At 44.4% G+C, this 26,587-nt stretch overlaps 1 long non-coding RNA gene across 1 annotated transcript in view; it reads right to left on the bottom strand.

The window, feature by feature from the left end:
* Positions 1–303: 303 nt before the first annotated feature.
* The window catches only part of LOC131591663 (uncharacterized), a 122,903-nt gene continuing 96,619 nt past the window's right edge, over positions 304–26,587 (bottom strand). The window contains exon 3 of the long non-coding RNA XR_009280436.1: positions 304–1,475. This is a non-coding gene — a long non-coding RNA (uncharacterized LOC131591663). The remainder of the gene's footprint in view (positions 1,476–26,587) is intronic.

Genomic DNA, 26,587 nt, shown 5'->3' with positions numbered 1-26,587 from the left:
TCCCACTGCATCAATGTGATGGATGGCGAAAATGGCGATTTATTGCAGGGAAACTTAACATTTTATAGCTTGGGGTCACTGTGTTACTCCCATCTGCTTACATCACAACTAGATGGTATTGGCTACTTGTAGAAGACTTTACTATCCTAACAGAGAGGGGTTTTTGCTAACTTTCCGTTACATCCCGGTGTCTTCCGCATCGCTAGGCCCTAACTACAACATATTCCCCCCTCTCCATGAATAACTAATTTGCTAAAATATAAGAGTATTAAAAATGGATAATATAAAATTGAATCCAAAGATTAACACAAGTAAAATCATCACAACTGGTCTAATCAGGATAGACACTAGGGTGGTTAGCCATGGAGATTGATCGAACCAGGACTGGAACCAGCTTTGCTGAGCTTCTCTCTCTGCCTTCCGTTGAGACAGCCTGTCTCGTAGCTCTGCCATGGTGTCTCTCACTACTCCGGTGTGGTCAGCGTAGAAGCAGCATTCTTCGTTCAGGGCGATGCAGAGGCCTCCCTGCTGCATGAGCAGAAGGTCGAGACCTCACTTTTTTTGCAAAACAACTTTAGAGAGTGAGGAGACTGATTTTTCTAGAAAGGATATGGATTTCTCAATTCTCTGTAGATCTTCATCTACAGTCATTTGTAGCTGAGAGAGACTCTGACTCTGGGTTACCAGAGCGGAGACATCCGTGGCTGCTCTGGTCGCTCCCAAGCCGAGCAGCATTGCTATTGACAGTCCTGTCAACAGCTCTCTTTTCTGAAGGCGGCCTGCTTGCTCAAGGTACTGGTTCACTTCTTCTTTGGAGTGGTATAGGACCCTGGGGATGATAACAGCTAATACACAAAAGTCAGCAGAGGAGTTAAAACTTGGGTATAAATACAAGGGCTAGACTATTAGATCATGGGTTTTCAGCTTGTACCACAAGGTTGGGGCTCACTGCTTCAGGTGTTATAACTATAAACAGCACAGTTACTATAAGCAGCTTACCATGTAAATGACACCATACTTGCAAACTTACAGCTAAAACTTTTAGCGTTAAATGAACTTTCAAAGATGCTTACACTACCTCTTAAAGGAAAATACTTATACTTTATACTAATATAACAATTACTACACAAGCTAAACATTTTACTTTAAACTATTATCTAACTACTTTTAACATATGTGTTGTGGTATATATGTAGTCTAAGCGTGAAAACAATTTGCTAAAAGGATAAACACACAATTACAATTTGCTTTGTATATAGTTAGATGGAGTCTCCACACCTCCCAAATCTTCTACAGAATTTCTCTAACACGATTCAGTCCAGGAATGTTCACTGCTCCCGTGATGTCAGCTGGCAGCTGATCGGTGACTAAGGGCTTTGATGTTCAAGTTGTTCTTCAAATCCTTCTAAATCTTAAAACAAAGGATAACTGAAAAATTAATAAAAACACCACATCATAATAACAATATAAAATTTCTGTTGGCAGCTGTCTGTGTAGTGTTCAGACACAACTGTGTCCTGACAGGTCCACTTTTGATCCATGTCTGGAGTACCAAGGCTGTGTGGTGACTTCTCTGTTCACTGGATCTCATGTGTTCAGAGGCACACAGTCTGGTCAGATGGACAGGTGACCTTTTTGAACCTGCCAACAAAACACAGGCACTTCTCTCCTTGAAGTTAATGAATTACACTAATCTAATTGCTTTTAGGGTATCAATTTCCCCTGTTTTTAAAAAAAAAATAAAAATGAAATGTATTTCTGTTCAACATTAACACAAAACCATATATACAATTAGTAAAAACCTATAACAGTTAAAAATCAATTAATATAAAAGTACTGTTAATTATTAAAACACTGCACCAGCATCCCATAGTTAATAAACAAACAAAACCAAAAATCATCAGTGAAGGATTGGATAATCATCTCCGGAAATGATTCTCCAAGCTCACTTTAAAATTGATCCAGCTGTCAAATTGTAAAGTCAAAAAGTGACTCAAATACTGATTTGGGACAGAAAACATCTGGATCTGTTGATAAACATTCTGTCCAGGTAAAGTTAAGACTTGGCCAGGGCCTTAGACTTTAAACTGGAAAGATGTCTCTTAACATATTTTTAGAACAAGATTTTCAATAACAACAGCTATGAGATGCTTACAGCACAGCAAACTGTTAAAATGCATTTGTACAAAGCAAATAATTAAAAACCTTAGGTACCAGACTAATTAAATCATTCAGCAGTTGGTTTAATTTGAAGCTTCTTCAATGGCAGCTAATCCTTAGCAATGGTACATCTTTTTTAAAATTCTGGAAACACTGAAAAATAAAAAGTTATAGCAAACGAAACTGCAGGGATTGCAACAACTCAATAGAACTCTTAATAAAGTCCAGGGTGTCACAGACTGTATTCATTTCTGTCCACAAGCAGGTGTTCATCAGTGGTTTATCACAGTTGCTTCAGTTGTAGCTGTCTTTATATTTCTAAAAAAATAACTATACTTTGCAATTTAAACAAGTGTTTCCAATAAAACATAAAACAATTCAAATTAAACAACATTTAAACTTAACAATAATTATTTATAACAAAAGGAAATAACAAAACTTAACTTTAAGAGAATATCCAAGTTATACAGCTTAATTTAAAAACATTTAAATCAACAGTAACATGGATTCACTATAAAAATTATAAAAATGTAACAAATACATCACAATTCCATGTCATCTAGCTTTGAGAATAACCCACAAAAACTGCAAATGTTACTGAAAACACTCATTTACAACATGAATTTGCCTAGTATATGCTCAAATTAGCTAAGACTCCAAAGTGCAGCCTCTCCAGAAAAACCATAAGAACACAGGATTTGGCAAGCTGTCACTCAGCCTTTGCAGCACTTCACAAAAACATCAAGTCCAGTTTTTAAACTAAAATCCAAAATCCAAATTGGTATATATGCAGTTATATGTGTTTTATATAATGTGGTAATGCATATTTCTGGGTGTTTCCTAGTTTCTGTGTAGATCTCCTAAACAGCTGTGATGTGTTTTTCCCCTCCCCTCCCTGTCCCTGAAACATGATCCCATTGGTTGGTGTTATATGTCCCCCCGCCCCTCTCCCGAGGTTTGAAAAATCCTGGGAAGGAGAAACCCGGCCTCTTTTTCCCCTGGGATCCAGCCAGAATAAACATCCTCCATTACTCCGGGGGGAAAAGCAGCTTCCTTTTGGGTCTTTTTCTTGGTCTCGAAGGACCTCCTGAACCCCTTAATCGACAGAGCTAGCCAGGATTACGTCGAGGGGCTAAGGAAGGGTTTCCTTCAATATAACAAAAAGATTCACATTGAAATTTCCTTATTAAAATTGTCAAAAACCCAGCAAATGGGTAATATATGATTAACATAACTTTGAGATTACTGAAACAAAACAAGAATATTTTAAGTTTCTTGGGATGCAAAAATACAACATTTAAACTTTTTAATCTATTTTTAAAGGCACTTCATTCAATAAAAACTTATTTTTAAATCTCAATTTTTATTACAACAATTTGCTAATTTATAAGCAATACAATTTACAAAGCTTCTAATTTTTAAATTGTCTAATTAAAACTCTCTCTTTTTTTATCCCTCTCAAAAATGTCCAGCTTTCTGTTGTTCCTCCTTTGTTTTGTTGTTTTACTTTCCGCAGTTTTGTCGAAGTTGTTGTTACTTGTTTCACCGGTGGTTGTCATGGCGACAGCATTCTGCTGTGTGTGTTTTTTAAAGCCATCCGCGCCTGGCTGCTTTTAAATCTGAAAAAAACTCTGAAAACTCCAACTGCATAAACTCATAATTACTTAAAACACAAAATTAACTCCAAAAGGGAACATAAACACCTTTTAAAAACTCAATAAATCATGACTTTGTAACAAACTGGTTATTATCCCGGCGCTTCTCAGAGGGGGAGTGGGGGGGGGGGGGGGAACTGCTCATGTCTCGGTCAGAGTCAAAACTGGTCGGCTACTTCCTGTTTGCCGTGCCTTTTCTTGGGCCCCGGCCCTGCTACCACCCCTATGGGTAGGCTGTTCCCTCCCCCCTGGTTCCACTCCACCTCCATCCCACCTTTCCCTCCGCCCCTTACTCCGGGCTCCGTTCTGGCTCCTGCCCTCCCCCCTTTCATGCATTCCAATCGCTGTGCCTCCGTACCCATCTCAGCTGTCCTTCACACATTCCTTATCTTTCCCAACCCCCCAGCCATGCTCACCCTCCAAGGCCAGCTTTTGTTCTTTGTTAGAAACATTTTTCCTGCTTTACAATTTGTTTTTCTGCTCCATCTTTAGACCTTTCAGTGGATGTTTTCTCTCTTGCTATTTTTGCTACATTTTTAGCATCTTCTGTTAAGTTTTTCCAAAAGTCTCTTGCTTTCTGTTGTTTCTTCCAGAGCACACAAGAATTTTGGGACCGAGGGGACTCCCGACCCCCTTTCGGCTCTGCTGAGCTGCTGCCGTGTGGGAGCTGTAAAGCTCTGACCCTAAATTTCAGGGTAGCCAGCATACAGTTCCTTGTTGTTCCCCAAATCTCTTTGGCAAGCGTTTTAGTACATCTGTCCCACACCTTAGGGTGGATAAACCTTACAAACTCATTTACGACTTCAACAACCCGAAGTCTTGCAATAGCAAGCAAATTAGGTTTACAACTGAATTGCAATCTAACCTTTATCGATGATTTCATCATCCTTCTGGGCCCAGGCTTTTCCCGTCAAGAATAGACTCACTATCTTGACTGCTGCTCCTTGACTCAGGGTATCCTTGCTTTCTTCTTGTCCCACTTTTCTTCCTCCCGGGTTTCTGGCACCATATGTTGGGGTTCAAACAAGGCTGGTACCCTGGCTGGAACCAGCATGGGTGGCTATCCTCAGCCGCGCAGTCCATATCCCACTGCATCAATGTGATGGATGGCGAAAATGGCGATTTATTGCAGGGAAACTTAACATTTTATAGCTTGGGGTCACTGTGTTACTCCCATCTGCTTACATCACACCTAGATGGTATTGGCTAATTGCAGAAGACTTTACTATCCTAACAGAGAGGGGTTTTTGCTAACTTTCCGTTACATCCCGGTGTCTTCCGCATCGCTAGGCCCTAACTACAACACCTACAAAATGTGTCCGCCCTGACCTGCAATCCCAAAGGCTGAACCGAGCCGACAGTCAAACCACAGGCTGTGACCAGGAGGAATGTCATCAAGTGGAGGAACCTCTGAGTGATGACACAGATGCAGAAGATGTGAGTAATCACTCAGAGGATCCTTCTATAAGCAGGCATTAAACATCTTGCTCATTTTTTTCTTTTTTTTTTCCTTTTTTTAGAGAAGATGTAGACCTGATTTTCTGAGTCTGAGAGAGTTTTTTAGCCTGTCAGTGTCTGATCTGTTCCCAAGGGAAAGTCTTTTGAGAACATTTGTCTTTCAAGGACCATTTTTGTAAATAACTTGGTTTTCTCAATACAATTCTGTACAGCTGTCGTGGTTTAAAAGCATTAGCTAAAAATTCACTAGAAAACTTACTCATTTCTTGCTGTGACATATGGATTAGAAGAAGGACAAAACAGGCTTAAAACTTAAAAGGAATATAGAAAGTTTATTAACAAAACTACAAGAAAAATAAACCAGAATAAAACTTCCAGAAACCCTCTTTCCCCACTATCCAACCATTCCCTTGTTCACATGACAACATAGAGACAAAAAGAAAAAACCTGGTGGTTAAAATAATCCCAATTTTGCTATAGTCTTTTCATCAGTCTTTGTAGAGAAAAAGAAGTTCTCTTTTGTCAATCTATGTAGTTTTTCACAAGAAAACAATTTTCTCATGGTTTTCTATTTCTCTGATGCCAGCCACCCGGAAAACTCTGCCATTAGTTCTTTCTTCCCATTTCACACCACTTTGAGGTGTGTTTGTGGGCCATGATTCAAGGGGTGTCATTTTAAGGATGAATTATTCAAAGGCAAAAGTTCTCTTCATCTGTCTCTGTGATCATCTCTGGAAACAGAAGTTTTCTCTTTGTCTCTTAAGGGCCACAAATCTTCAACAACTATCACTTCTCTTTTTCTGTTCCAGCATCTCATAAGATCACAACTACTTCACCATTTGCTTAGATCCACACTTTGAAATACTCCATTCCCCCAAAAATACTCTGTCATGAATTAAAGGAGGTTTTTTTTTCAGAACACCATCTCCATAGTTTTAGCAAAAGAATATTTCAGCTTATTAAAGCATCTCCTTATTTCTCTCCTCCATCTGAACTTTAATTCCTTTCTTCACTCTTTAATAGCTTATGTTGTCTCTTTACATGTTGATCACTCTCTCTCTTCCCCTCTCTCTGGAAATAAGGATTAATCTGCAAGTCTCATCTGGGTAGTGAAAGGGTTAAAAACCTGCCCAGGCCTTGTGGATGGTCACTTGATCTCTGCCAGAGCAACAGCTGGAGCTGTCTATGATGGAAGATTTTTTTTCCATGGCTGCTCTGGGGGAGTGTGGTCACTATCTCAGCAAGCCGCAGGCCAATAGCTTTCCCTCCCCGGCAGTCTCTGGTGAAACTCAGCAGCAGCAGAAACTGCAGCCAAGCCAGGGACGGGCCTGGCCAGGAAGCCTTGCTGTACAAGGCCCAGTGAAGGGCCTTCCTCCGAGAAGGACGTCCTGACACTTCACAGTCTCCATCCTCCCCGAGACCCACAGAGCTTTGGCCAGCCCCACTCCCCCCGCGGCCTTGTCCAGCCTGGCGGGGGGAAGGAGGCTGAACCGGAGCCGTTACCTCTTCTAAAGCCGAAAACCAAAAAGAGCAAGAAGTTCCCGGGCTTAGGTCTTAAGGTGGTGTTCACAGGTTGATCTCACTTTTCAATGGTCAAAACTACTGCCAGTTCTCAGAAATGGCCAGTTACTGGCCAGGAGAAAAACTCCCAACAGCCTCCAGCAGCTTTAACTTTCTTGGGTGTTTCCCTTTGTTTCTTAAATGTCAATCCATCACAACAGCTGTGCTGAGTGTGTTTTCTCTTGTTCCACCAATGGGACTAGAGAGGTGTTGTTCCCTTTACCAATCATATTAAACCTGTATCAGAACACCTTATAAAAGGAGCTGAAAGGTCTGAAACTAACCCTTCTAATGATCCTCTTTCTGCCTGTTGAATTGAATCCACGCTCCTTATTTTGTGTCCAACAGCGACATCCTATTGTATTTTTTATTAAACCTTTTAAAATTTAGTAGGAAAGTGAACGTCATTTCTCACACTGACCTTGGAGGACTGCACCCCATGGAAGAGTGACCCATGCCACAGCAGTTTTGGGAGGACTGTCTGCCCATGAGGGAAATTCATGTTGCAGCAGTTTTGGGAGAACTGCTGCTCATGAGAGTGGACCCAGGATGGAGAAGTTTGCGGAGAGCTGTCTCCCACGGGAGGGACCCCACAGTCTCACAGGGGAAGGACTCCTCTCCTGGAGCAGCAGGAGAAAACCTTGAATGAGGAACTGACCAAAACCTCCATGCCCTGTCTCCTTGCATTGTTGCTGGGAAGGAGGGAGGGGCTGGGGGGAAAAGGGTGGTTTTAAGGGCTTATTTTACTTCTCATTATTTTCTTCTGATCCTGTTAGTAATAAATTCACTTTGCAACTTTAAGTTGAGCCTGTTTTGCTGTTGAAGTGTTTGCTTCCAGTCCTTATCTCAAGTCCTGAACCCCTCGTTAATTTTTTTCTTTCCTCTTCCCAGCTGTGGCAGGGGAGGGTGAGTGAACATTTTTCGTGGGTCCCTGGCATTGGGCCAATGTCAAACAACAACACACAGAAAGAAATAGATTTGTCAGGATTTACTCCTAAATATGATCAGAGAGACCACAAGTTAATTAAGTTCCTTAAGGCTGAAGTTAGAGAGAGGGTTGTCAGAAACAGAAATATTATAGTTTATGACTTAAACATTTCAATGAAGGACTTTTAAAAGTGTATTACAACGTCCTGAATAGGCCTTTGGAGTGAGGCCCTACACTGCTCACTGATGAAGATTATATAAAGTAACAACCCAGGGCTGGGGGAGAAAAATAGGACAAGCTCAACACCTTCCGGGTGGAGACCACAGCCCCATGGCTATCAGCTGCCAGGCTTGCACAGACCCTTGAACCATAGGGTGGGGGGATAAAGGCTTTGGGTGTAACTCCCATCCTGCGATGTGCAGAGGAATAGAGCTGAGGGGCCCCTTCACCCCAGGAGAAGCTGTATCCACATGACGGACAGAGGGGATCACATGGCACATCAAAAGTCCCTCCAAAGGAGTCCCCAGACCCTGCAGCATGATGCAACAGATCCACAGTGTTTCAAGGGACAGTGTCAAACTCGACCACTGCAAGGGAGGCATGTGCACATTCCCACTTGACCCAAAGCGTATATGAATCCCCTGTACTCTATACTCTCTGGCATGGTGTGGTGGTGGCGATGGGGGACCCTCACCACCAAGAAGACCAGACGGAGGGGAGCAACGAGACATTATTGGGACCCTTGGAAGGGTGTGTAGTGGTTTAGATTCACCAATTTGAATTTCCCGGCCAATGCACCAAATAATGTGGTAGGTTTTAGCGCTGGCTAAAATCACCAGTGCACTTACTCATTTCCTGCTGTGAGATATGGATTAGGAGAAGTGCAAAACAGGCTTAAAACTCAAAAGGTATAAAGAAACTTTATTAACAGGACTACAAGAATAAGAAGCATCAGAATAAAATCTCCAGAACACCATTCCTCCCCCTGCCCAACTTTTCCCAATTGACCATGTAGAGACAAAACCTGGGATGTTCAAGCAGTACCAACTACACAATAGTCTTTCATCAGTTCTTGTAGGGAGAGGAATTTTCTCTTGTCATGCCATGGAGACTTCTCCACAAGAAACAGTTTTCTCGTGGCTTTTCATTTTCATGAATAGCAGCCACCCAGGCAGAAAGTTCTGCATCATGACATTCCTCCCATTTTCACAGCCCTCCTAGAGGTGTGTCCATGGGTCATGTAAACTTATGGGGTATTATTTTAAGGATGAGTTGTTCAAAGGCAAAGGTTCTTTTCATTGGTCTCTGTGATCATCTTCATCTCTGGGAACAGAGGTTTTCTTCTCTCCCTGCGGGCAGAGTCTTCATCAACTCTCATCTCTCTGTTCAAGCTTCTCATGGGATCACAGCTACTCTAACATCTGCTTGGCTTCAACAATGGATGCCTCTGCTCACATCTACAGTTTGACTACTTCATCCCCCCATACTTTCTCATGAATTAAAGGGGATATTTCAGCATATCATTGTCCATCTCCACGGTACTACCAAAAGAATTTTCAGCCCCATTAGGGCATCTCCTCATCCTCCTTCCATCTGAGGCTTGACTCCTTTTACTGACCTTGGTGTTTTCATGTTGTCTTTCTACATGTCATCATTCCTTTTCTCTCCCTGGAGAGAGGAACAAGGTCTGCAGGTCTTATCTGTGTAGTGAAAGGGTTAATATCTTGCACAGTGACCGCAGCCATCATGGTGTTGGATTTCAGGCCACACTGGGCCCCTCCCTCTGTCTGACAGCCTCTGAGAGGTGGGAGGGGCTTGGCTTGGAACCGTTGGTGCAGGCCGGGGGAGGGGGCTTAGTGTGGGAAAGATGTCAGCAGTTGTGGCCCGACCCAGCCTGGGGCTGGGGCCCTGCAGGTCCTGTCCCCTGCCTGGGAACCACTGGGGTCCGACCCAGCTTCCCCCAGGCCACACAGGCCGTGGGGGAGCAGGGACGGCCTCACCAGAGCTCCACTACCTTAAAACCCAGATTAGTAAGATCTGCCAAGAAACATCCAGGACATGGGTTCAGGCCTTGGGAGGGAGGGGAGCGGGCCCAGGCTGGGTCAGGCTGGTCCCCCCGGCTCAGCTGCAGTTTCTGCCGCTGCTGAGTTTATCAGAGACTGCCGAGTAAAAAGAGAAGTCATCGCAAACAGCTCCAGCCACCGCTCCGGCAGAGATAACAGAACCAGCTACAAAGCCTGGGCAAGATTTTAACCCTTTCATTACCCAGATGAGACTTGCAAATTAATCCTTTTTTCCAGAGAGAGAAAGAGAGAGTAATCAACATGTAAAAAGACTTTATAAACTATCAAAGACAGTGAAGAAAGAAATTAAGCCTCAGAAGAAGTAGAGAATAAGGAGATGCTTTAATAAGCTGAAATATTTTTCTGTTAAAGCTATGGACATGGACAATAGTGTTCTGAAAATAACTCCTTAATACATGACAGAGTATATTGGGAGGAATGGAGTGTTTCAAAGTGTGGATTTTGAGCAAAATAGTGAAGTGGTTGTGATACTGTGAGATGCTGGAACAGTGGGGGGAGAAGTAATAGTTGAAGATTTGGGGCCTTTAAGACGCAAAGAGAAAACTTCTGTTTCCAGAGAGGCTCACAGAGACAGATGAAGAGAACTTTTGCCTTTGAATAACTCATCCTTAAAAATGACATCCCTAGACTCATGACCCATAACACACCTCAGAGTGATGTGAAATGGGCGGAGAGAACTGATGACAGATTTCCGGGTGGCTGACACCATAGAAATAGAAAGCTATGAAGAAAAATAGTTTTCTTGTGAAAAACTACACAAATTAGCAGAAGAAGACTTCTGTTTCTCTACAAAGACTGATGAAAAAACTCTAGCAAGAATTGGGACTGTTTTAAACACCAAAGTTCCAAAGTTTTTTGTCTCTATGTTGTCATGTAAACAAGGGAATGGTTTGGTAGTGTGGGAGAAAAGGGTTGTTCTGGAAGTTTTCTTCTGGTTTCTTATTCTTGTAGTTTTTGTTAATAAACTTTCTTTATTCCTTTTAAGTTTTAAACCTGTTTTGCTCTTGTTCTAATCCATATCTCACAGCAAGAAATAAGTAAGTTTTCTAGTGATTTTTTAGTTGCTGCTTTAAAACCACAATATTTATTTGGTGCGTTTGCCGGGAAATGAAATTAGCAAATCTAAACCACTACAATCAGTTCCAATCTGGAGACTGGGTCTATGTTAAATGTTAAATGGTGGGACAGTGATCCCTTGTAAGCTAAGTGGAGAGGACTGTTACAAGTTTTGCTGACCACCCTTACCATGGTCAAGGTTGCTGGCAAGGTAATGCCTTAAGTTTTAGCTTTTATATTTTTTAGATTCTGTACTGCCTTAGTGTGTGACTCTGAACTTCATATAAAGTGTTAGCAAATTCTCTTCACAGTGTAGTTAGACAAAACAGTCCTTTTCCAGCCCAAGAACCAAGGACATGGTTGCAGCTCCAGGCCCAAAAAGTATAAACAACAGTGAATTGAAGAGGGCAAACTGGGAGAATGGGACTTCATAACCTGAAGCTGTAATTGGATAATTAACCCCAATATGTAAATGGACCAAAATTTTGAAAAGTGTGAAAACTCATGACCAGTTGTCCATCTTGGGCAGAGCCATGGCCAGGCTCTTGTACTGTCCAAGGTGTACCCTTTGAATACCTTTTAATAAATACCTACTTTATTTCTTTAACTCTGTCTAGCCTCTGTTCCAGGTAGCCTCTTTAGGCATCAATTCTTTGGCACCCCAGGAAGGGACAGCAAGGCATTTGGAAAACCACTGGACCAGAAGAACACCCAGCTGCTCCCCTCCACTCTCGACGACACTTCCATGTGGGCCCCAGCTGCTGTCCAGAAGGTATCAGAGGCAAGAATCCTGGGATTTGGCACAGAGGCAAGTGAGTAACTGAATAAACACGGTATCTTATTTGTTTTGGCAGTTTTAGCACCTGAGTTAGGTGTTAAGAGATCTCTTGTAGTTTTGTTTAGTGTGGAAAGACCCCAGGGGGTCTAGGTGGAGTTGCTTTACATTCACTCTCTGTCTGGTCTCCTAGTAGGGGATGCTTGTTGCAAACCACTCCTGGGGGACCCCTCTGTCCTACACCCTGTGGTGAGAGCCCCGATCTTCACGGAACATGGGCGGGGGAGGAGGTCCTGGAGTGGGCACAACACGGACTCAAAGTATCTAGACACAGGAGGCCCAAACTTGCTTGGAATAAACCCAGGTTTATTGTCTGTTGTCCATCCGGGGCAAGAAAGGGACCGAAATGCCTTGGGTCTTCTCTCTTATAGTAGGGGGTGGGGGTGATCGGGGGATACAGGGAGGTCACAGCCAATGGGACGGGGGAAGGGAAAAAGGTTCTCAGGTAGGAACTAACTTTACACAGACTGAGGGTGAGTTTTACCCTTGTGACATACCATGATTTTTAGATGCACTACAACACCTCACCCTTTTCTGTTATACAAAAATGAGAAAGAAAAAAAAAACTTTAGCTTATTTTATCCTTTACCGTAAGCCTGCCCACCACTCACAATCGGTGGGCTGATTAGATTAATTTCTGTCGGCTAGTTCCATGTGGTTAGCTCCTGAGGTAGTAAAAATTACACTAAGGGCCTTTAAAATTAAACAACGGACAATTCCAAATGCTAACACAATCAAAAACAAAACAACAAAAACCAAGAAGATTGTTTTGATTATTGAAGTTGTCCTGGAGTGACTTTATGATACTGGTATCCCCAATCGTCTGGTTTATGTTATATATTAAGTTCTGCACCTTTAAGACTGGCTCTGAGAGCAAGAGAGGGGGGTAGAAGAGGCCGCAGTTTGTGTTAAAGAAAATATAACTCCCACACATCTCGCTCCTGGACTGTGTTGTCTGCAGCACGGACAGACAGCGGGACAGAGCTTCTCCCTGGCTTTTAGTTAGTTTTAGCTAGCTGAGGCAGAGGAGTTCCCTGGACCTTTGTTTTTCCCTTTTTTCCTGGATCTGTGCAAGCCTGCTCTGGACTGAACACCCAGCCAAACCCCGGGAGCTCACGCCTGTGGCCCACCGGGGCCTGGGCTTTGGCACTTTCCAGCGCTGGAGGGACTGATAAGAAACTGAGTGAGCCGTTCACCACATGAAAAGGACTTTTCTTCCTAGACTTGCCATCCCATCGAACAGCAAGAGGTTTTATTATTATTTAATATTACTCAATTTCTGTTAAATAAACAGCTTTTTCCACTTCTCTCCAAAGAAATTTTTTTTTTTTTTCTTTCTTTTCCCGGACCAGAAAGTGAGGAGGGGCATTTCCCTGGGGAAATCCCCATTTGGAGTTTTCCTCCCTAATTTGCTCTAAACTAGGACAAATACAGTTTTTGGCGCCCAACGTGGGGCGGGTAAAGTGGCAAGATAGACGGCGTCAGATTCCTACTGATGTCATCAACAAGATCACAGCAATGTCTCCACCAGCCAACAAGAAGGAAACACAAGCTTTCCTAAGTGCCATAGGTTTTTGGAGGATGCACATTCCTGAGTACAGCCAGATTGTGAACCCTCTTTACCTGGTCACCCGCAAAAAGAACACTTTCCAGTGGGGCCCTGAACAACAACAAGCCTTTGCTCAGATCAAACAGGAGATTGCTCATGCAGTAGCCCTTGGCCCAGTCAGAACAGGACCAGATGTGAAAAACGTGCTTTACTCTGCAGCCGGGAGCCATGGTCTGTCCTGGAGCCTTTGGCAGAAAGTGCCTGGGGAGACTCGAGGCCGACCACTGGGATTCTGGAGCCGAAGCTACAGAGGGTCCGAAGCCAACTACACTCCCACAGAGAAGGAAATCTTAGCTGCCTATGAAGGAGTCCAAGCCGCCTCAGAAGTGATTGGCACAGAAGCACAACTCCTCCTGGCACCCCGACTGCCAGTGCTGGGGTGGATGTTTAAAGGAAAGGTTCCCTCTACCCACCACGCCACCGACGCTACATGAAGCAAGTGAATCACTCTCATCACACAGCGCGCCCGTATTGGAAACCCAAATCGCCCTGGGATTTTGGAGATAATTACAAACTGGCCGGAAGGTGAAAACTTTGGTCTCACTGATGAAGAGGAGCAGGAACAAGTGACACGAGCTGAAGAAGCTCCACCATACAACCAACTGCCAGCAGAAGAAACACGCTATGCTCTGTTCACTGATGGTTCCTGTCGCATCGTAGGGATGAACCGGAAGTGGAAAGCAGCCGTATGGAGCCCCACACGACAGGTCGCAGAGGCCACTGAAAGAGAAGGTGGATCAAGCCAACTTGCTGAACTCAAAGCTGTTCAACTGGCCCTGGATATTGCTGAAAGAGAGAAGTGGCCAAAACTCTACCTCTACACTGATTCATGGATGGTAGCCAATGCTCTGTGGGGATGGCTGGAAAAGTGGAAAAAAGCCAACTGGCAACGCAGAAGAAAGCCAATCTGGGCTGCTGATGAGTGGAAAGACATCGCCACCAGGGTAGAGAAACTGTCTGTGAGGGTCCGTCATGTAGATGCCCATGTCCCCAAGAGTAGAGCTAATGAAGAGCACCGAAACAATGAACAGGTGGATCAGGCTGCAAAGATAGAGGTGTCAAAGACAGACTTAGATTGGCAACACAAGGGAGAGTTGTTCCTAGCTCGATGGGCCCATGACGCCTCAGGTCATCAGGGTAAAGATGCCACCTATAAGTAAGCACGAGACCGAGGGGTGGATCTAACCATGGACAGTATTTCTCAGGTTATCCATGACTATGAGACGTGTGCCACGATCAAGCAGGCCAAGCGGTTGAAGCCCCTCTGGTACGGTGAGCGGTGGTCCAGATACAAGTATGGAGAGGCCTGGCAGACTGACTACATCACACTGCCCCAAACCTGCCAAGGCAAGCGCTACGTGCTCACAATGGTAGAAGCCACCACAGTATGGTTAGAAACCTACCCTGTGCCTCATGCTACAGCCCGAAACACCATCCTAGGACTTGAAAAGCAGGTCCTTTGGAAGCATGGCACCCCTGAGAGAATTGAGTCGGACAATGAGACTCATTTCAAGAATAACCTTATAAACACCTGGGCTAGAGAACATGGCATTGAGTGGGTGTACCATATCCCCTACCATGCACCGGCTGCAGGGAAAGTAGAGAGGTACAATGGACTGTTAAAGACTACCTTGAAAGCGTTGGGTGGGAGATCTTTCAAAAATTGAAAGCAGCATCTAGCAAAAGCCACCTGGATAGTTAACACCCGAGGTTCCACCAACCGAGCAGGACCAGCCCAATCCGAGACCCTACATATAGTAGACGGAGACAAAGTCCCAGCAGTACACCTCAGAGGTTTGTTAGGAAAGACAGTTTGGATCAATTCTACTTCGAATGCAGACAAACCCATTCGTGGGGTTGTTTTTGCTCAGGGACCGGGTTGCACATGGTGGATAATGCGGAAAGATGGAACAACACAATGTGTACCTCAGGGAGATCTGATGGTTGGGTGAAGATCATGAATTAATTCCCTTGTCTGTATATAATGTAGGTGTTGTAGAGTTAAAATATATATATATTAATTTTGATAATAAGTTGACAATATGGGGATAAGGGGTGGAATGTCCTGGAGTGACTTTATGATACTGGTATCCCCAATCGTCTGGTTTATGTTATATATTAAGTTCTGCACCTTTAAGACTGGCTCTGAGAGCAAGAGAGGGGGGTAGAAGAGGCCGCAGTTTGTGTTAAAGAAAATATAACTCCCACACATCTCGCTCCTGGACTGTGTTGTCTGCAGCACGGACAGACAGCGGGACAGAGCTTCTCCCTGGCTTTTAGTTAGTTTTAGCTAGCTGAGGCAGAGGAGTTCCCTGGACCTTTGTTTTTCCCTTTTTTCCTGGATCTGTGCAAGCCTGCTCTGGACTGAACACCCAGCCAAACCCTGGGAGCTCACGCCTGTGGCCCACCGGGGCCTGGGCTTTGGCACTTTCCAGCGCCGGAGGGACTGATAAGAAACTGAGTGAGCCGTTCACCACATGAAAAGGACTTTTCTTCCTAGACTTGCCATCCCATCGAACAGCAAGAGGTTTTATTATTATTTAATATTACTCAATTTCTGTTAAATAAACAGCTTTTTCCACTTCTCTCCAAAGAATTTTTTTTTTTTTCTTTCTTTTCCCGGACCAGAAAGTGAGGAGGGGCATTTCCCTGGGGAAATCCCCATTTGGAGTTTTCCTCCCTAATTTGCTCTAAACTAGGACAAAGTCTACCATACTGTGAGTCCCCAGCCTTTGAACAGCTCACTAAACCAGTCCTCTGATTCTTGTTTCACTCGTCCAATCAAGTTTTTCATCTCCCAGAGGGCTCCATGGACGTGTCGGCTGGAACAGACAAATCAGTCCTGGCACATTTTGATGGTATTGCTGGTGACTTATCTTTGCCTCTTGAAAAACATCTGGGAGACATACCTTTTCAGCTGGGGCAGCAAGGGAATCAGCTTTCCGGTTTCCCTCAGCAATTTCACCTGGCAACGGGGTATGCAAACTTATATGCATCACATAGAAAGGATGTTCTGGATTTCAAACCAAATAAATCAGTTTTGAAAGCAATCTAAAAAGATATTTGTTCTCGATGTCCTTGAGAACTGCCTGCTCTGCTCTGGACACCACCCCTGCCACGTAGGCTGAGACAGTAACCAAATTAATTGGTTCTGAAAATTTCTCAAAGGCTCTCACGACCGCAGCTAGTTCAGCTATCTGGGGTGACCCTTCTACAAACTCAACATCAGATTCCCAATGCTGAGTCTGTGGATTTCTCCAAGTCATCACCGACTTGTGGGATGTCCCAGATGCATCAGTGAACACTGTGAGAGCTTTAAGTGGCCTTCGGCTCCTTTTCTCACAAGGAATGAGGTGGAATTCCTCATGAAACAATTTGTGGGTTGGTGCATGGACCGAAATTTACCCACTATAGCTGTCCAGAGCTAACTGGAGGTTAGCATTGCTCTGCAGCAGATGTTCAAACATATCCTTGGTCAGTTTCTCAGGGGAGTGTTTGCCTTCTCCAGAGAGTCTGACTGGAAGGTGAATACACATAAAGTCACAACCTGCCAGTTCCCGCAGCCTTACCCTGGCCTTTTGAATCAGCTGAGCCATCAGCTCTTGTGGCTTGGTGATAGTTTTGGGTCTTTGATGGGAGAGGAAATCCCATTCTATGATTAAGAGTGCATCTCTCTGCCCCTCAGCCCACTGGAATATTAAACCAAGTAGATGTGGCAATTTCCCCAGGACAATAAATTTGAAAGGCAGCTCCGATTTGAAGCGATGTGCCTGTCTTTCTGTCAAGGCATTTTGTGCCTTTTCAATTGCAGCTTTGCTTCTGGAGTCAGCTCCCTGAGAGACAGCAGCTGTCTCTCCCCTTTCAATAAATTGAGCAGGGGACTCAGGTCTTCATTAGTGAGACCTAGCCAGGGTCTGACCCAGTTTAGTGACCCACATAGGGAATGGAGATCTGCTAGAGTTTTAGGATTGCTAATAATATCCAAGTTTTGTGGAACAATAGTCCATGCAGTAATTTCCAGGCCCAGGTATTTCCAAGGTGGCATCATATGAATGCTAGCTTTGGAGCAAGCTGCAGGCCCCATGGCCTGCCAGGCCTGCCTGAAAAGCTAGCCTGGGAAATTCATAGGAGGATTTCAAAACAATCCTCAGAGACAGAAAACAACTGCCAGGTGCTGTTTGTCTGTTCCCGTGTTTTCCTTGCAGGAGAAAGTCAGGGGGTGGTGAACCCCACTGACCAATGATGGTAATGTAGCACTTTACTAACCAATAAGAGTTTCTTTTCTGTACTTTCCACCAACTAGTCTATATAACATGGCTGAAGCAATAAACTAGAGATTTTCCTGTTCTGACTCCTTTGAGAGTCCTGTCGTTCTTTCCTGCCGTTCCCAATTAGAACGACAGGCATCATATGAACCTTGTCTTCCTGCAGTTGTAAACCAGCAGAGGTTAAAACTTCAACCACTAGGCCAAGGGTGTCTTGCAGCATGTTGTTATTGGGAAAGTGCACTAACACATCGTCCATATAATGCAAAATGATGTCATCTCTTTTTTCAGCACGCACTGAGGACAGCAAAGACCCCACATACCACTGGCAGATGAAGGGGCTTGCTTTCATCCCCTAAGGTAGTACTGTCCAGTGGTACAGTTTCATTGGAGCTTCCCTGTTAGTTGTGGGAATGGAAAAAACAAACCGTGGTGCATCCTCTGGGTGCAGGGGAATTTGGAAAAAACAATCTTTAATATCTAGCACTATTAGTAGCCAATTTTGTGGTAACGTAGTCGGGGATAGCATACCTGTTTGAAGAGAACCCATGTCTTCTATTTTTTTGTTTATTACTGTCAAATCCTGAAGGAGGCACCACTTATCCTTCCCTGGCTTTTTTATCACAAACACCAGGGAATTCCAAGCGCTGGTTGTTTCTACTATGTGTCCCTTGGCCAATTCTTCTTCTACCAATTTTTCTAGCACCCCGAGTTTTTGTCTGCTGAGAGGTCACTGGTTCACCCGTACTGGATTGTCATCCAGCCACATTAAATTTTGGGTAGGATGTTCTACAGTGGCCTCCATCAAAAATCCTGAGGTGTCTCAGGAATTGTTAATTTTACTCCCCACTGGGACATGGTGTCTCTTCTCCACAGGGGCACTTGTAATCAGTGACAAACGGATGGATACTTGCCAATGTACCATCTGGGCCTTCAATCTGAACAACCGCTTCAGAAATTTTTGCCAGTTTCACCCCTCCGATTCCCTGTATTTTGCCTGCCGTGGGTTGCAGTTCCCAATGTGAAGGCCACACCTTTTCAGGTATGATAGTCACATCTTCCCCAGTGTCAATTAACCCTTCTACATGGAGATGTTCTGATTTATGTGTCAGGTTACACCCCATAGTGGGTTTGTCTTTACCCACCACTTCTGCCCAGTATACCCCTGGTGCTTTATCATCTACTGGGACTTGTGTTGAAACAGGGATCACTTGGGCTATTATCTGCTCTTTGGCTACATAGAAGTGTGGTTGAGGACATCTTGCCAAGAGAATGAGGTGTGTTAGGTCTCCCTTAATTGTCATGGGAGCCACTTCAATCTATATCGGTGTGTGTGCTGTGTCTCCAATAACAAAATACCTACTATCCAGTCCAGCCAGGTCTTGTGAATTACCCTGCAAGTCCATTCCAACAACAGTCCAACGATCAGATCTGAAACAAAAAGCTTTAGAAGTTACAAGTCTGAATCGCCTTTGCGGTTGCCAGACCTTATTAGGCAAACATTCCTCACAATTATATTTCTGCAGTCTCCCACTCCGCTCCCTTTCCTCCCCTTTTCCCATTAAAACAGAGTCTTTTTCCTGTTTCAGGTCTGTCATTTTTATGTCTCTGCGCTTGACAGAGAAGCGCTGAGACTTTAGTTTTTTTGCTGATTGGCTATAGCTTCTTTCTGGTGTTTCCCTTGTTCCTGGTTTTGAGGACAGTTCCTTGCAAAATGTCCTGGCCTCTTGCACTGGAAACAGATGATGTGCTGCAGCTGTTCGGGTGACATCTGTGGCTTGTTCATTCCTGGTGTCACTGCTGCTACTGTCATTGGGTTGCCTGGTTTCTTGTCGTGTACATTGTACAAATCTGCTTTCTGGGCACATGCTTCAATCATATCTGCTATGGTGGGTGGAGGATTAATAGGTAGACTCAGAATTACTCTACGACAAGCCTCGTTGGCATTCCTTTGGGCCATTTCTTTAAGCAGTTCCGTCTGGGCTACTGGTTCCTTGACTTGTCTCTGTATCCTAAGATGATCTACAAACTGCAAGAAACTCTCAGATGGAAGCTGATTAATATTAACATAACTGACTTGAATATCAACTGTTGCTAATTGGTTAAAAATGTTTTCAGCCACATCACAAACTTTATCTGCAATAAATTTCGTTAATATTCTCACTTGATCTGCAGGATTAATCCAATTTCCCTCCCCACATAAATGTTCTAGTGATTTCATTGTTCTCTGTATCATATGCATTTTGATTACTTTGTTTGAGTTCAACTAGGAGTTCTGATAAAGATTTCTTCCATAAGCTTTCCCAAAGATCATATTCAGAGGGAGTTAGCAGACACAGAAATAAATCTTTAATATCTGCAGGAATTAAATCTTGTGATTTCAATGTAGTTCTTATTATTCCCCTCAAGACTTCGCTATCATGACCAAAATCATTCTTAATTTTACAAATATCCTTGATTACTTGGTAATTGAAAGATTGAAAGGTTGATGTTGTAATCGCATTGCTCCTCTACTGCTATTGTATATTACAGGACCTGCTGTTAGCATACCTTCATCTTCCCCAGGGCTGGTATTCCCTGGGTTTCCCTACCTGCACCCCCCCACGCCGGGCTCTAGGGGCCTGCACCCCCCCATGCCGGGCCCCAGGGGCTCCGTTCCCTCACTGGGGCTGTGGAGAGACCCAGCCCCACCCCCGCAGGAGCTGGGTGAGTGTGCGCCCACCCCCCCCGGGGGGGTCAGGGCCGGGACACCCCTCCCCCTGCTTCTCTGCAGGAGCAAGGGGTGTAACTCTCTCTCTCCCCGCCCCTCCTCCCTGGGAGACAGGGGGCGGATGGATAGGGGATAGGATTACAGCCTCGGGGGACAGGGTCATAGGGTGGGGCCAAGCAGGGCTGGGGGGTGGTAGAGGGTAGAGGAATGGCAGGGGGAACAAAGGGATTTTGATAAGGGTTAGGGGTAGGAACTGGTGGGTGGGAGGGATTATGGGTAGGAGAAAGGGGATACACAGGGGAATTCACCATGTGGCCGGGAAACACGTGGCCGGTGCCATCTTGGCTCTCAGCCATGTGTGGATAGGAAGGTACATTTTCTTTAACACTGGGAAAAGAAGGGTATAGAGAGAGAGTCCTGATGGCTTGTGAACCAGGACTGGGTGGCTGAGAGAGACACATGGGACTACAACTTGTATTGTTTGTCCCGGGTATCTCTTCCAGTGGAGGAGCAGAGGTTTTGGGAGAAAAGTTAGGGGACTTAGGTGGATACTGCAGTGCCCATTTGTCTTTCGTTTTTATTTCTCTGTTAACCAATTCTTTTCGAATTAAAAGACAAACCGGGAGGAATTTCAGAGCTGATTTGTCTCCTCCTTCTATTTTTAAGGTTAATAAATCTCCAGTTTTATCCCAGTCAGTTACTGAGTCTAATTGCAACAATTCGATCTGTTCACTTTGCTGAGTCAAATATGATACAAACTGTTTTATCTTATTTTTTGAAATTTTTACATTTGTGGTTTTTAAAAAATCCTGTATTTTTTGTGTGTGCTTCCTTTCTTGTGTGGAGAGCTGTGATCCCATTCTGGAGGTCACGGAAGCTCTGCACACAATCTATTTTCCTTACCGCAGAAAGCAAACTGGCACCCCAAGGGTTAAAATTAAACTCACACAGGTACAGTCAACAGGGAGAATTCCCTCTCCCCCCATCTCTGCCCACTGCTGGGGGAACCCCGCCGCTTTGCATGTGGCCGAGCCCAGGAAAATTCCCTCTCCTCTCCTCTCTGCCCACGGCTGAGGGAACCCCGCCACTTTGCACATGGCGGAGCCCCGCATGGCTGCCGCTCAGAAGGGGTTACACAGGAGCACAGTCGCCCGGGGTCTGTTTCGTTCTCCACCCCCCACCCCCCCCAACCCGGTGTCAGAGTTAAATCTTACCTTGTTCTGTCGTTTCTGGCAGTGGAAGGATACCTGTTGCCCTGGAGTCAGTCCCCTGGTGCTGGAGGATTTTCGACTCCCTTTTGGAAACTTTTTTTTTTTCCTGTATTTCAAACGGTGTCCAAAAGTCTCCAAAGAACAGCTGGCCTGGGCTCAAAAAAAAGCCTCTGAACGTGGGCTTGTTCAGCCCTATGGCCGGGCGCCACTCATTTTAAGCTCCTAAATAAAATTTGGAAAAAAAAAAAAAAAGGAGCAGATGTTGTGACATGCCTCGGGGGAGGCAAAGGGTTACATTGTCCCACCCCCCAAACCCCTTGTGAAGGACAGCCCAGGTGTTCTGATTGGGTTTGTGTCCCTGGGGGGTTTCTCCCTTGGTGTGTTTCTAATGGTCCCTGACCCTGAACTCCACCTTCAGGGGTGGAAACCCTCAAGAGTTCTGTCCCTCAAAAACCCCGGCTCTGCCTTTGTTTGGGGCTCTTTGTTCTGGATCTGAGTTTGTTCCCATGCTGAATAAATGGTTTCATGAACTGGGAGCCCGTCTTGTTGGTGTCCCATGCTGGTCCCCAAGAACCCTGCAGCTTCCTGGATGAGATCCTGAGGTTGCGGACTGCAACAGATGCTGTCTGATAAAGCTGAGTTTTAGGATTGCAGAGGTAAGTGTGGTCCTGGGGCCATTTTTGGCTCAGCAGGTTAGCTTGAGTGCTGCTGCTCCCAAGGTCTTGAGTTCTAATCCTGTATTTCACTTGTTCTTGCTCTCTCTCTCCTTGGTACTTTTGATTTCTATGGGCTTTCATAGACATGGGGTGTGTATTCTCCTGGGAGTGTAATAGTAATATCCCGAGAAATTTTCCTTTTGGGTTAGTATTGAAAAATTGACCAGTGGGGAGTCATTGCTTTTAAAATCCAGACTTATTAGACTCTCAGAAAAAATATGGCCAATGTATGAATTAGACAACAATGATACGTGGCCTGAATTCAGTAGCTTGGATAAGAAATTAATATCAAATTTGATATCTCACAAGACAGATACTTTGAAGAGTTAGAGTATGAGAGACTTTTTATGTTTTTATCATGTCAGCAAAGCCCAACGAAAAAAGAACATATACTGCTTTTAAGGAATAAAGAGAAGGAAGGTAAAAAGAAACAGTCGATATTGAACAGTGAGTGTAAAAAAAAGGGGGAGGCGGAGTTAGATCTTGTCGCCCCTGCCTTGAGGGCGGGGTCAGTCCCTGTTCTGATAAACAGAGACCCTTTTGTTCTAAACATGCAGATATGATGTTCTGTAATGCTATGTTCTGTAAAATCAGAATTGTGTTGGGGGTGGCTACTGACGCTGGCATAGTTATTACGGCCTTGCCGAGATTCCTTGAATTCCAAAAAGTTACTGAGCTAAGCCTCTAGGGAGAACGGTGGAGAGAGGTCAAGATAAGGACTGAGAAAGACTTCTGATCCTCCCCTTGCGATCATAAAAAAAGCAGAAAAAGACCCCTAACAGCTGGAGACGCAGGCGCAGAAACACCCGAGAAAGGACACATCGTCGGAGAGCCGGACTGATTAAAAGGAGACACACGGAAAATAGAAGTACGGCCGCGGCGAAGCGAGATCGCTTCCCGGACCGTCCAGCGCTGTGTTTTGCTTATTGCTTGCTTGCTACAATTAATAAAACTTTTCTTTAATTAAACTTTAACACTCTCTCGAGTGTATTTATAACACCTGTCATGCTCGTGGCTCCGGCTCCAGGGGTGGCCCCTGCACGTGCTGGCTGCATGGAGGGGCCGCCGCCACCGGTCGGGTCGTCGGTGCCGCCCACGCCAGTGCTGCTGCTGCCGCTGCCACCCCTGCCATCGCCTCCATCACAGCAAGGAGAGGGCGGGGGAGGCGTGCCTCTGGCCAGATCCCAGCTGGTGAAGGAGGAGAAAGGCAAGCTTTGGCAGCCATGGATATGGCCCCTGCCACCACTGTCACAGCAAGAGAGGGGGAGCGGGGGCGGGGGGAGGGGACAACCATCATGTGCAGCCAAGGGCATCACCTCCAGAAGTGGAGCCAGGGGGCAGAGCCTTCTACCGAGAGGGCGGAGAGGGACTCTCCCATGTAGAGAGTGGTGCCTCTTCTGCTCTCAGGCCCACGAGTTTCCATAGCAGCAGCGGGCACTGCGGAGCTGCCTCAGGAGATGACGTCATCAAAGCGGGCAGGCACCCAGCCCAACTTCCACTGCTTTGTGAGTCATGCTTAGTGATTTCTAGAATCAGGATTGGTCGAAGCAGATCTACTATTCCAGCAGACTCAACAGTCAGACAGCTCTTGCTCAAGTAGCTCTTCCGAAGAGCAAGATGAGATCACAGCTGCCCTGAGCAGGTGAAAGAAGGGAAAGATAGCAAGAAAGGCCATAAAAGAACACAGCCCCATAGCCAAACATACTAATTCAAAAAACGATAAAGGAAAAGAACCAAAAGAACTGGTTCTGCAAGCCTTGTTATGGTAAGCAGTCGGCAACCAGGGGCCAATATATGTAAAGGTTCCATACTCCCTTATTGAGTTAGAGCAGTGGAAAACTACTGTGGGGAAATGTAATAAGTTATTATTGTTTGTTAATCAAATTTAATATAATTGTTAAACATAATATGATTGTTAAAGCTGTTTTAAGAGTTAAAACTGTAAAAATGCCTAACCACAAACATCCTGTTGCAAAAACAAGAAACTACTGCAGCTGCAGAAAAGGTAAAACCCACAGTATCCAGCTGCACATGCAAAAAAGGGGGGTTGCTTAAGAAGGAGGGAGTTGTTTAATCATTCTAGAACGAACGCCTGATCATGGGACTGAGGAAGACTACCCACGACCACCGAGAAGCAGAAGAAGACCCCCTAACAACAGATGGCCCAGGCACCGACGTGATCCAGGAAGACACCAATACAGGGACTATAAAACTGGAACCTCTTCAGCCAAGGCACGCGCCGTGTGCAGGACACTTACGAAGTGTTCACCGGCTCGCCCCCAGCTGGGTTTTTGCTTCCTTTACTGCTTGCTGAATTAATAAAAATTGGCTTTCATTAATTATTATATAAATTGTCCCTTCTATTTTGTCACGACAATTTATAACAGGAAATATAAAGAGAATCCAGATAAGGTGGCAAAATTAGTAGAAAGGGCAATTAACTCAAAAAACCTTACTGGGCTGATTTGAACTCTATGTTAGACACATTACTTGATCCCACTGAGAGACAAATGGTTAATAAAGTTATTACAACACCAGTAGAGGCTAGTATAGCAAATGGGTTGATCCAAGGCACAGTTTTGGAAATATTCCCATTAGAAAATCCGGGGTGGGATCTAAATTCACCAGAACATATGGCGAAGTTAAAATGATATGAAAGTCTTGTGGTATATGGGTGTAAAACATGGTGTCCCTAAAGCTATAAATTGGTCAAAGATTTATGAAGTAGAGCAAAATCATGCTGAATCACCCACTGATTTTTTGATAGGTTAAGAGAAACTGCCATCAAATATACAGATCTAGTCCTGAATCAGCTGATGGGAAAGCACATCTAGTTCTCTTGTTTATGAGTCAAGCTACAAATTATATAAGAAGAAAGCTGCAAAAGATAGAAGCAGTTCGAGACAGATAAACTGCTAGAGGTGGCCTGGAAAGTATTTCGAGATGGGCCCAAATGAAAGAGTTAGACCCCAACCTAGTAAGAAGCCAACTCAGGAAAAGTCATCCAAGAAACTTCCCCTACAGAGAAAGATCAGTATGCCTATTGTAAAAAAAAATGTGGGGAATTGGAAAAATGACTGTCCAGCATTGAAACAAAAATTGCCAGTTCCCCAACTCCCAGTAGTGCAGAGCTCAAGCTCAGAATGATGGGGACCAAAGGTTTCTCCCCTGGCAGAACCTTCAGTTATAGCTAAGCTGGGGAAAGATGACACTGAATTATTGGTAGATACTGAAGCAGAATATTCTGTGTTAAATACCTTAGAAGGGAAACTGAGTCACTATACTGTACATGTTGTTGGGGCGACTGGGGTAAGCGAAACACGGCCTTGCTTCCAACCTTTAAAATTCAAACTGGGAAAGCACTGGGTAACTCATCAATTCCTCTATATTCCTAGCTCCCTTAAACCATTGCTGGGGAGAGATTTACTAGAAAAATTGGAAGCAGAAATTAAATTTAAAAAAGGAAAGGGCGGAAGAGATGTAATTCCTGAATCTAAATTTGTCCAAGTTGCTGCACTTTTTATACAGGAAAACTGTGGTGAAATCCCTGCTGTAGTTGAGAATGTGGTAAATCCAATAGTGTGGGCCAGTGATATCCCAGGAAGATCCAAATGGGCAGAACCAGTGAGTATTACACTCAAAGCAGGAGATACACTGGTAAGGCAAAAGCAATACCCTTTGAAATTAGAGAATTTTAAGGGATTGGTGTCTGTAATTGAAAAATTCCTCCAACATGGTTTATCAGTGCAATGTGAGTCCAAATTCAACACCCCCATACTAGCTGTTAAAAAAGCAGATAATAAGAATTATCAATTAGTACAAGATTTAAGAGCAATTAACAAAATTACAGAGAACATACACCCATTGGTAGCAAATCCCTACACCATTTTGACCACACTGACAGATGAATTAGGGTGGTTTACTGTCCTAGACCTGAAGGATGCCTTCTTCTGCATTCCTGTGCACAAAAACAGCCAAGAGCTTTTTGCTTTTGAGTGCGAAAAACCCGAGACAGGGAGGAAAAGTCAACTTACTAGGACAGTTTTACCCCAAGGTTTCAAGAACAGCCCAACAATATTTGGAAACCAGCTAGCAAAGGAATTAGAAGACTGGAAAAGACAGGAACCAGAAGCAGTTATTCTTCAATATGTGGATGACATCCTGATTGCGGCTGGAACCAGAGATAACTGGATATGACTTACCATAAGTTTATTAAACTTCTTGGGACTGAGTGGGTACAGAGTTTCTAAAGACAAAGCACAGATTGCTAAAGAATCAGTAGTTTACTTGGGGCTTGAGATCTTTCATGGCCACTGACAGCTCAGCAAAGAACGGTGTTG

The sequence above is a fragment of the Poecile atricapillus genome, chromosome W, assembly GCF_030490865.1.
Source record: "Poecile atricapillus isolate bPoeAtr1 chromosome W, bPoeAtr1.hap1, whole genome shotgun sequence".
In the NCBI taxonomy this organism is placed as follows: domain Eukaryota; kingdom Metazoa; phylum Chordata; class Aves; order Passeriformes; family Paridae; genus Poecile; species Poecile atricapillus.
This window is presented reverse-complemented; position numbering and strand designations above follow the sequence as displayed.